The sequence below is a fragment of the Sapajus apella genome, unplaced genomic scaffold, assembly GCF_009761245.1.
Source record: "Sapajus apella isolate SASKATOON/1434 unplaced genomic scaffold, GSC_monkey_1.0 scaffold277, whole genome shotgun sequence".
Classification (NCBI taxonomy): domain Eukaryota; kingdom Metazoa; phylum Chordata; class Mammalia; order Primates; family Cebidae; genus Sapajus; species Sapajus apella.
Window position 1 is genome coordinate 35,881 of NW_022437217.1, and position 9,299 is coordinate 45,179.

At 52.7% G+C, this 9,299-nt stretch overlaps 1 pseudogene; it reads right to left on the minus strand.

The window, feature by feature from the left end:
* Window positions 1–1,721: 1,721 nt before the first annotated feature.
* LOC116545488 lies at window positions 1,722–7,581 on the minus strand (annotated as a pseudogene).
* Window positions 7,582–9,299: the final 1,718 nt, after the last annotated feature.

Below are 9,299 nucleotides of genomic sequence, written 5' to 3' on the forward strand. Positions count from 1 at the left end.
GGCCTGGAGACCCTGTGACTTCACTGGGGCCTTGCTATGTGACCCCCAGTGAGTCCTTAAGTTTCTTGCCCACCCATGCCTGTCATATGCAGACACCCACACACACTCACTATCTGCTGGACACAGCAATCCTTCCTCTCCACAGCCAGAAAGCTGGTTGCAGGCACAGGGACTGGCACCTGGGGCCAGGAAACCTGAGCATTAGAATAAGGTCTGGGTGCCCCAGTGGGAAGGGCGCTTCTGGGGTACCCCCTGTCCCTCTACCATCTGGTGGCTGGACCTCACACCAGCCCACCCTGCTCTAAACCCTGAGCTCCAGTCATGGAGGATGTGGAAGCAGGGAAGGAGCAAGATCTGATTCATAAGTTGTAAGATGGAAGTTAATGATGTCTGGGAGTCATTCATTCTGCCTGAGAAGAAACCAGGGACAGCTTCTCAGAGGAGGTAGCATTGTACCAGGGCCTTGAAGAACTTTCTCAAAATAAAAAATTATATATATATATGTAATGGGGCCAGGCGAGGTGGCTCACGCCTGTAATCCCAGCAGTTTGGGAGGCCAAGGTGGGTGGATCCCTTGAGGTCAGGAGTTCGAGACCATCCTGGCTGACATGGCCAAACTCCATCTCTACTAAAAATACAAAAATTAGCTGTGTGTGGTGGCAGGCACCTGTAATCCTAGCTACTCGGGATACTGAGGCAGAAGAAGTGCTTGAACCTGGCAGGCAGAGGTTACAGTCAGCTGAGATTGCACGACTGCACTCCAGCCTGAGGGACAAGAGCAAAACTTTGTCTCAAGAAAAAAAAAAGAGAAAAAGACAGAAGAAAGAAAAGGAAGGGAAGAAGGAAGGGAGGGAGGAAGGAAAGGAAGGGAAGAATCGGGACATGGTGGTTCACGCTGAAGAAAGAAAAGCAAGAAAAAGAAGGAAGGAAAGAAAGAAAGGGAAGAAAGGTAGGAAAAGGAAAAGAAAGAAAGAAAGAAGGAAAAGGAAGAAGAAAAAAAGAGAGAAAGAAGCTGGGCACGGTGGCTCACACCTGTAATCTCAGCATTTTGGGAGACTGAGGCAGGTGGATCACCTGAGGTCAGGAGTTCAAGACCAGCTGGCCAACATGGTGAAACCCCGTCTCTACTAAAAATACAAAAATTAGCCAGGTATAGTGGTGGGCACTGTAATCCCAGCTACTTGGGGAGGCCGAGGCAGGAAAATCACTTGAACCCGGGAGGCAGAGGTTGCAGTGAGAGATTGCGCCACCACACTCCAGGCTGGGTGACACAGTGAGACTCTGTCTCAGGAAAAAAAAAAAAGAGGGATGGGGTGGGGAGCCATTTGGGAGTCTTGGATGGAGACTTGGTCTTGGCGCTCACAAATCCTCACCTTGAGGAACCCACTTACCCTGAGCCACCAGCCTCACCAGCCTCACCAGCCTCAAAGCATTTGTTGAGCACGGCCGACACAGCCACAGGAGGGTGATGACAAGGTTCTTGCAGTGACTCTCCTGTCTCCTTGTTGGGGGTCTCTCCTCCTCCCCCTCTAGAAGGTGAGGGGCTGAGGAGTGATGTGGGGGATGGGGAGGGGGTGGCAGAGCCCCCGGGCCTCAAAGACAATCCTTTCATGTCCCCATTCTTCAGATGGGGAAACTGAGGCCAGAGAGGAGTTGGAATGCCCTGAGTCACCAGGCAAAGGACTACAGCAGGCCCGGGTGGAGGTTGGGACATCTTGGGCTCAGCACCCAGGGCTCACATACTCCTCATCATCCACTGGGGCCCCACCCAGTGACTGCAGGTTGCAGTAGACGGGCTGGGAGGCCAGGTTGACATCCTCATAGTTCATGTAAAAGTCATTGTCCTCTGAAAGATGAGCCCTGTGCGGACAGATAGACCAAGGGTAGGTGGGGGAGGGGGAGGACTCAGGGGGCAGGCACATGAGCTTTGAGAAAGTTCAAAGTGGGCCAGGTCCTGTGGCTCACACCTGTAATACAGCACTTTGGGAGGCTGAGGTGGGTGGATCACCTGAGGTCAGGAGTTTGAGACTAGCTTGGCATAACACTGTCTTTTTTTTTTTTTTTTTTTTTTAACAAAGTCTTGCTCTGTCACCCAGGCTGGAGCACAGTGGCACAATCTCGGCTCGCTGCAACCTCCAACTCCCAGGTTCAAGAAATTCTCCTGTCTTAGCCTCCTGAGTAGCTGGGATTACAGGCATGTGCCACTATGCCCAGCTAAGTTTTGTATTTTTAGTAGAGATGGGGTTTCACCATCTTGGCCAGGCTGGTCTTGAACTTCTGACCTTGTGATCCACCTGCCCCAGCCTCTCAAAGTGCTGAGATTACAGGCGTGAGCCACCAGAGCCCTTCTGAAATGCTATCTTTACCAAAAATACAAAAATTAGCCAGCCATGGTGGCACACATCTGTAGTCGCAGCTACTCAGGAGGCTGAGGCAGGAGAATTGCTTGAACCCAAGAGGTAGAGGTTGCAGTGAGCTGAGATTGTGCCACTGCACTCCAGCCTGGGCAACAGAGCAAGACTCTGTCTCAGAAGGAAAAAGAAATGTTTCAGAGTGGCTGAGTCCACCCCGAATATTTACATAGGGGAAACTGAGGCACAGGGTAATGTTCTGACTCCCAGCCAGCCCCACCCCTGAGGAAGCTGGGGGAGGGGAGTGATTTAGGGAAGGTTCTGGGGATTAACGCTGTGATCAGGGGAACCTGAACCCTTTTTCCTTTTTTAAAAATGAGATGGTGGCCAGGCACAGTGACTCATGCCTATAATTCCAGCATTTTGGCAGGCCGAGGTGGGAGGACCACTTGAGGCCAGGAGTTTGAGAACAGTCTGGGCAACACGGGGAGACTCCCCTCGTCCCTACAAAAAATAAAAGCATTATCCAGGTGTGGTAGCATTCGCCTGGAGTCCCAGCTACTCGGGAGGCTGAGGTGGGAGAATCACGTGAGCGCAGGAGGTGGAGGTTGCAGTGAGCTGTGATCACGCCACTGCACTCCAGCCTGGGTGACAGAGAGGACCCCATCTCAAAAATCCAAAAATGGAGGTAGCTGTTCATTATTACATTAAAATCTAAATTTTTGTTTCCTCTTGAAAAATCAGAAGCTCTGGTGACATCAGTCACATGGTCACAAGTGGCTGCAGCAAACTGTCTGCTCCTTCAGATGGGAAACGTTTTCACCACCGAAGCAACTGACTGTGTGGCCCTCATATATAAAAGTAAGTCTTGAAGCCTCTGTTTCTGCATCCATAAAATTAGTCAAGGATCAGGGAGCCACTTAGGAATATTTGTTAAGGTCAGCAAAACCCCCAGAGAAGGATTTTCCTGCCTCCTGAACATTCTTTTTTTTTTCTTTCCATTTTTTTTTTTTTTTTTTTTTTTGAGATGGAGTCTCACTCTGTCCCCTGGCTGGAGTGCAGTGGTGCAATCTTGGCTCACTGCAACCTCTGCTTCCCAGGTTTAAGCAAACCTCCTGCCTCAGCCCCCTGAGTAGCTGGGATTACAGGTGCACGCCACCATGCCCAGCTAACTTCTGTATTTTTAGTAGAGGTGGGGTTTCACTGTGTGTGGGCCAGGCTGGTCTCGAACTCCTGACCTCACAATCTGCCCTCCTCTGCCTCCCAAAGTGCTGGGATTACAGGTGTGAGCCACCGCTCCCGGCTGCCTCCTGAATGTTTTAACTCCACCCCAGCTCCTCTTGTAAAAAGGGCCACTGGGCCAGGTGTGATGGCTCATGCCCAAATCCCAGCACTTTGGGAAGCCTAGGTGGGCAGATCACCTGAGGTCAGGAGTTTAAGACCAGCCTGGCCAATGTGGCAAAACTCCATCTGTACTAAAATTACAAAAATTAGCTGGCTGTGGTGGCAAGTTCCTGTAGTCCCAGCTACTCGGGAGGCTGAGGCAGGAGAATTGCTTGAACCCAGGAGGTGGAGGTTGCAGTGACCCAAGATCGTGCCACTACACTCCAGCCTGGGTGACAGAGCAAAATTCAGTCTCAAAAAAAAAAAAAAAAAGCCAGGCACAGTAGTTCACTCCTACAATCCCAGCACTTTGGGAGGCCAAGGCGGTGAATCACCTGAGGTTGGCCCGAGCAGCATGGAAGAAACCACACCTCTACTAAAAATACAAAATTAGCTGGATGTGTTGGCATAAGCCTGTAATTCCAGCTACTTGGGAACCTGAGGCAGGAGAATTGCTTGAACCTGGGAGGCGGAGGTTTCGGTGAGCCGAGATGGCGCCACTGCACTCCAGCCTCAGTGACAGAGCAAGACTCCATCTCAAAAAAAAAAAAAAAAAGGCAAAAGAGCCACTTTGGATAAGCAGCATCTATCAGTCATTTACACTCTAGTATGAATTTGAGACAGAGCGAGACTCTGTCTCAAAAAGAAAATGTCAGCCGGGCACGGTGGCTTGCACCTATAATCCCAGCACTTTGGGAGGCTGAGGTGGGTGGATCACCTGAGGTCAGAAGTTTGACACCAGCATGACCAATATGGCGAAACCCCTTCTAGGAAAAAAAAAATGTAGGGTGGAAATGACACATTCAATTCTAAACGCAGTACTTCTGGAGGCCAGGTATATAAAGGAGGCTGATCTGGTAACCTCGGGGCAGGGAGGCCACAGTGAGCATCAGAGCAGAATATGCCTTTGTGCGCTGTGTCTTCAATACCCTGCTGCAGACCACTTCTGCTTTTGAGCCGTGTCTACATCTGCTTTGCATATTCCCTCCTTTCCCAACAGTGGTCTCCCGATAGCCTCCCCACATCCTGGCATGAACTCTGCTGTCCAAACACAGCCCCGACCCACGATCATGGCCCCTTCTAGCTCGGTCCTCCCCGTTCCCTTGTGGCCTTGTTTTTCAAGTCATCCCCCTCAAAAACCATTCATAGCAAATTCTCTGTTCTTTTCCACCTCTGGGTCTCTGCCTCTGAGCGGGGGTCCCACCCCTTGAAATTCCCTCCACTCCCTTTTCCAACACAGAAAAGCCTTTTTTTTTTTTTTTTTTTTTTTTTTGAGACAGAGTCTCACTGAGTCGCCCAGGCTGGAGTGCAGTGGTGTGATCTCAGCTCACTGCAACCTCCATCTCCTGGGTTCAAGTGATTCTTCCTGCCTCAGCCTCCTAAGTAGCTGAGATTACAGGCGCCCACCACCACACCTGGCTAATTTTTGTATTTTTGGGAGAGACAGGCTAATATTTTGTATTTTTGGTTTCACCATGTTGGTCAGGCTGGTCTTGAACTCCTGACCACAGGTGATCTGCACACCTTGGCCTCCCAAAATGCTAGGATTACATGCGTGAGTCACCACACCCACCCCCAACCTAGAACAGTTCAACTCATTCGTCTAAGCCCAGCAAAATCATCTATAGGCTGGCTGTGGTGGCTCACACCCAAAATCCCAGCACATTGGGAGGCTGAGACATGAGGATTGCTTGAGGCTGAGAGTTTGAGACCAGCCTGAGAAATATAGCAAGACCCCCATTTTTACAAAAAATACAAAAATTAGGCCGGACACGGTGGCTCACACCTGTGCACTTTGGGAGGCTGAGGCAAGTGGATCATGAGGTCAGGAGCTCAAGACCATCCTGGCTAACATGGTGAAACCCTGTCTCTGCTAAAAATATTTTAAAAATTAGCCAGGCATGGTGGCACCTGCCTGTGGTCCCAGTTACTCAGGATGCTGAGGCAGGAGGATCACTTGAGGCCAGGAGTTTGAGGCTGCAATGATCTGTTATCGTACCACTGCACTCCAGCCTGAGTGACAGAGTGAGACTATCTCAAAAAAAAAAAAAAAGTCATCTAGAGGTGATGGGACTTTGTAGGGCATCCCTTTAGCATCTCATGTGTGTCATGGGGACATGGGGGGCTGTCCCCATTCTATGGAGATGGAGACAGCCCTGGGTCACACGGGATCTGGGCTTATGCTGCTAATGGCCACCACAGAGCTCCAACTCTGCCCAAGCAATTGCCTCCTCTCACCCCATCCTTGTCGGCCAGAAACTGGGTTTACAGGTCATGAAGGGAAAGTTTGTGCCGTATATGGGAACTCGCTTAATTCTTACCCCAACACACTAAGAAATGGGTTGTAATTCTCCCCCATTTTATCTTACATTATTTTTGAGATGGAGTCACTCTGTCACCCAGGCTGGAGTGCAATGGCATGAACTCGGAGTTTCACTGTGTTGGCCAGGCTGGTCTCAAACTCCTGATTTCAAGTGATCTGCCTGCCTTGGCCTCCCAAAATGCTGGGATTATGGGTGTGAGCCAATCTTCTCCCATTTTATAGGTGAGGAGATCGAGGCTCAGAGAAGTAAAGCTACTCACCTAAGATCCCACAGCCTGCAAGAGCTGGGATTGTTTTGTATTGAGAAAGAGTCTCACCCTGTCACCCAGGCTGGAGTGCAATGAAACAATCTCGGCTCAGTGCAACCTCTGCCTCTAGAGTTCAAGTGATTCTCCTGCCTCAGCCTCCCAAGTAGATGGGACTGCAGGCATGTGCCACCATGCCTGGCTAATTTTTTTTTTTCATATTTTTAGTAGAGACGAGGTTTCACTATGTTGGCCAAGCTGGTCTTGAACTCCTGACCTCGTGATCCGCTCACCTTAACCTCCCAAAGTGCTGAGATTACAGGCATGAGCCACTGCACCCAGCAGAGCTGGGATTTGAACCTGGGTCATCTGGAGCTTTGCTATTCATCACTTCGGCAGGTGTCTTCATGGGTTACTTACCCCTGTCCGTCCCACTGGTGCTCGGCTCTTGGCTGACCCACAAACATGTTTTCATAGTTGGGAGTGGAGGAGAGGGGTGGGGTGGCCACCTGGGGCTTGTGGGAGTTCTGGCTGCTGTACCATGGCTGCAAGCCTGAACTGGGCTTGGGCCCATCCTGAGCAGCCCAGGGCTTGTCCAGGTCTGGGCTTCTGGCCATGCGGTGCCGCCAGAGTCTCCAGGCCAGCAAACGGCCAGTGATGGCAAGCCAGAGAAGCAGCCACCCGCAGGCCCCTGCCACCGCGATGGTCACAGGGGCCAGGCCAGGGGCACAGCTGACCTCCAGGAAGGCAGAGAGGTTGCACTGGGAGCTGGTGGCAGTGTCCCAGCAGAGCAGGGGTGCCTGACCAGAGCATTTGTTTCTCTGGACCTCGTGCCAGGATGCCAGGGCGCAGCCGCAGTCAGCCTGCAGGTCCATGTCACAGCAGGCGGCCAGCACCCGGTCCACACGGGACAGGGGGTTTTGTAGCACGTTCAGGAGCTGAAGCTTCCGCAGGGAGGCGGAAAAGGTCACTGGGAGCTCCCGCAGCCAGTTCCCAGACAGGTCCAAGAGAAGCACTTCACGGGCCCACAGAGACTGGCTCTGGGCAGGCTCAGGCCAAGGCTGCTGAAGTTGAGGCACGTGTCCCTGAACTCCGTGTTCCAGTCCACATCTGCGGAGGAGACGGCACACGACAGCTCCTGGCCGTCTGATTCCGGCAGCAGCAGCAGCGGCAGCAGCATCCAGGCCAGGGCGCCCCCCATTCAAGCAACTTACACAGAGACACCAGAATCCAAGCCCCGACCTCAGCCCTGTGGCCGCCCTAGCCTTCACCGCTAGGGTTTACTATTAATGCTCAGACCTGCGCAAGCCGCTTCCGAAATGGTAAAACGCAGCCTCGGTCTGGTCGCCTCCTCGGCCGGCTTGGCTGCCTCAGTTTCCCCTTCTGGGGAATGGGTAGGTAACCCCGGTGCCTAGCTGGCTTGGAGGGCGAGGAGGAGATCTGGTCCCATTTAACCCCTTCTGCTACGTCCTGGACATTTTGGGACCCCTCTTTGGCTAGGACGGGACCCTCTGCAAATAAGCGCTTGCCTTGGAAACGGCCCTGCCCCCGATCCCGCTCCCACGGTCTCTCCCAGAACTGCAGGTCGCTGGGAAGTCCTGGGATAGAGGGGAGTGGGGGCTGCTGAAAGGCTCCCCCCAGCTCTGGTTTGCGGCCCCTGCACAGGTGCAAGTTCTAGAGCCTCGGTCCTACCTTTTGGGTCCCACTGCCAAGTTTTTGCTGGAAAAGCAATGCTGGAAAAGCCACAGCACCCAGGAGCTGAGTCCTGGCACACCTGGATACGAGGTAAAGCGGCCAGCACCCTCCGCGGTGCTTCTGGGGTCCCTGGCCTTCCTCTGGCTCTGCACCAGTGACTCAGCAGCGGGAAGTGGAACTGGTGTCTGGGTGGAGAGAAGAGGGAAAGAATAAAGACAGAGACCCGCCCCCTTACAGGGCCTTAAGGTTCTCACGGGAGGGGGACGGCAAGGGGGAGGGGCGGCCCAGGGTCCCACTTCCCTCTTGAGAAAGCCCAGTGACTTCATGTCCCCTATTACTACCCCAACTGACTCCCACCTCAACTCGCTTCCAGATAGTTCAGTTGACTCCCAGCTCATGCAGTCATTTATTCATTCGACAAACATCACCCACGCTGGGCCCCCAAGAAGCCTTAGTCCTGGCCAGGTCCTCAAGCAGCTGTCTTAAGAGAGGGCAGAGCTGGACCCAGACACTCCTAGTCCCATGCAGTCAAGGAAGGTCTAGAGGAAAGGACAGTGTCCTGGAAGCTTCCTGAAGAAGGAGGCATTACAGTTGGGGCTTCAACGCATAAGTAGGAGTTCTCCAAGCTTCCCCAAACCTGTCATTGGCTCTGCAAGCTCATCCAAGTCTCTCCCACTGAGTTCTTGCACAATGACACCTCTATGCTGGAGGGGACAGTGAGGGGAGTCCCAGGAGCTTGGGAAAATGTAGCTGCCTGGAATAGCATGGTTAGGAGTGGAGAGGATAAAAGAAATTGGCGGTGGGGGAAGGGGTCACATGGAGCCAAGGCAGGTGCATGGGAAGAGGGGCACTGGCTGAAGAACTCCCTTTGCAGTGAGCCTGGTGTCTGGGTGGGCAACATGGGGAGGAGGCTGAGGTCCCAGAAGCAGATGGGGGCCTGAGGCAGACTGAAGGGGTATTAGTGACAAAAGTCAGGGCGAGGAAGGGGCTGGGAGAAGGTCTCACCTGAACCTGGTGTCAGGCAGTCCAGGTTCCAACCTCCACCAGCCCAACTCACGGTGCCACCTTAATTGCGCTGTGCCTCCATGTCCACAGTTGTCACATGCACAGTGGCTTCTCCAGGATCTGGGGGGCTTGGAGCCTACTCCCCCACACTTTCCCTTTCCTCAGCCTCTGTCCTTTCCATCTCCCAACGCTGAGAAATGGTCAAAGGCTTTGAACTGAGACCTTGAAGAAAAAGCCAGAAACCACTCTTCGACATGTCCAAAGATGATCATTCCTGCCGAGTGCAGTGGCTCACAC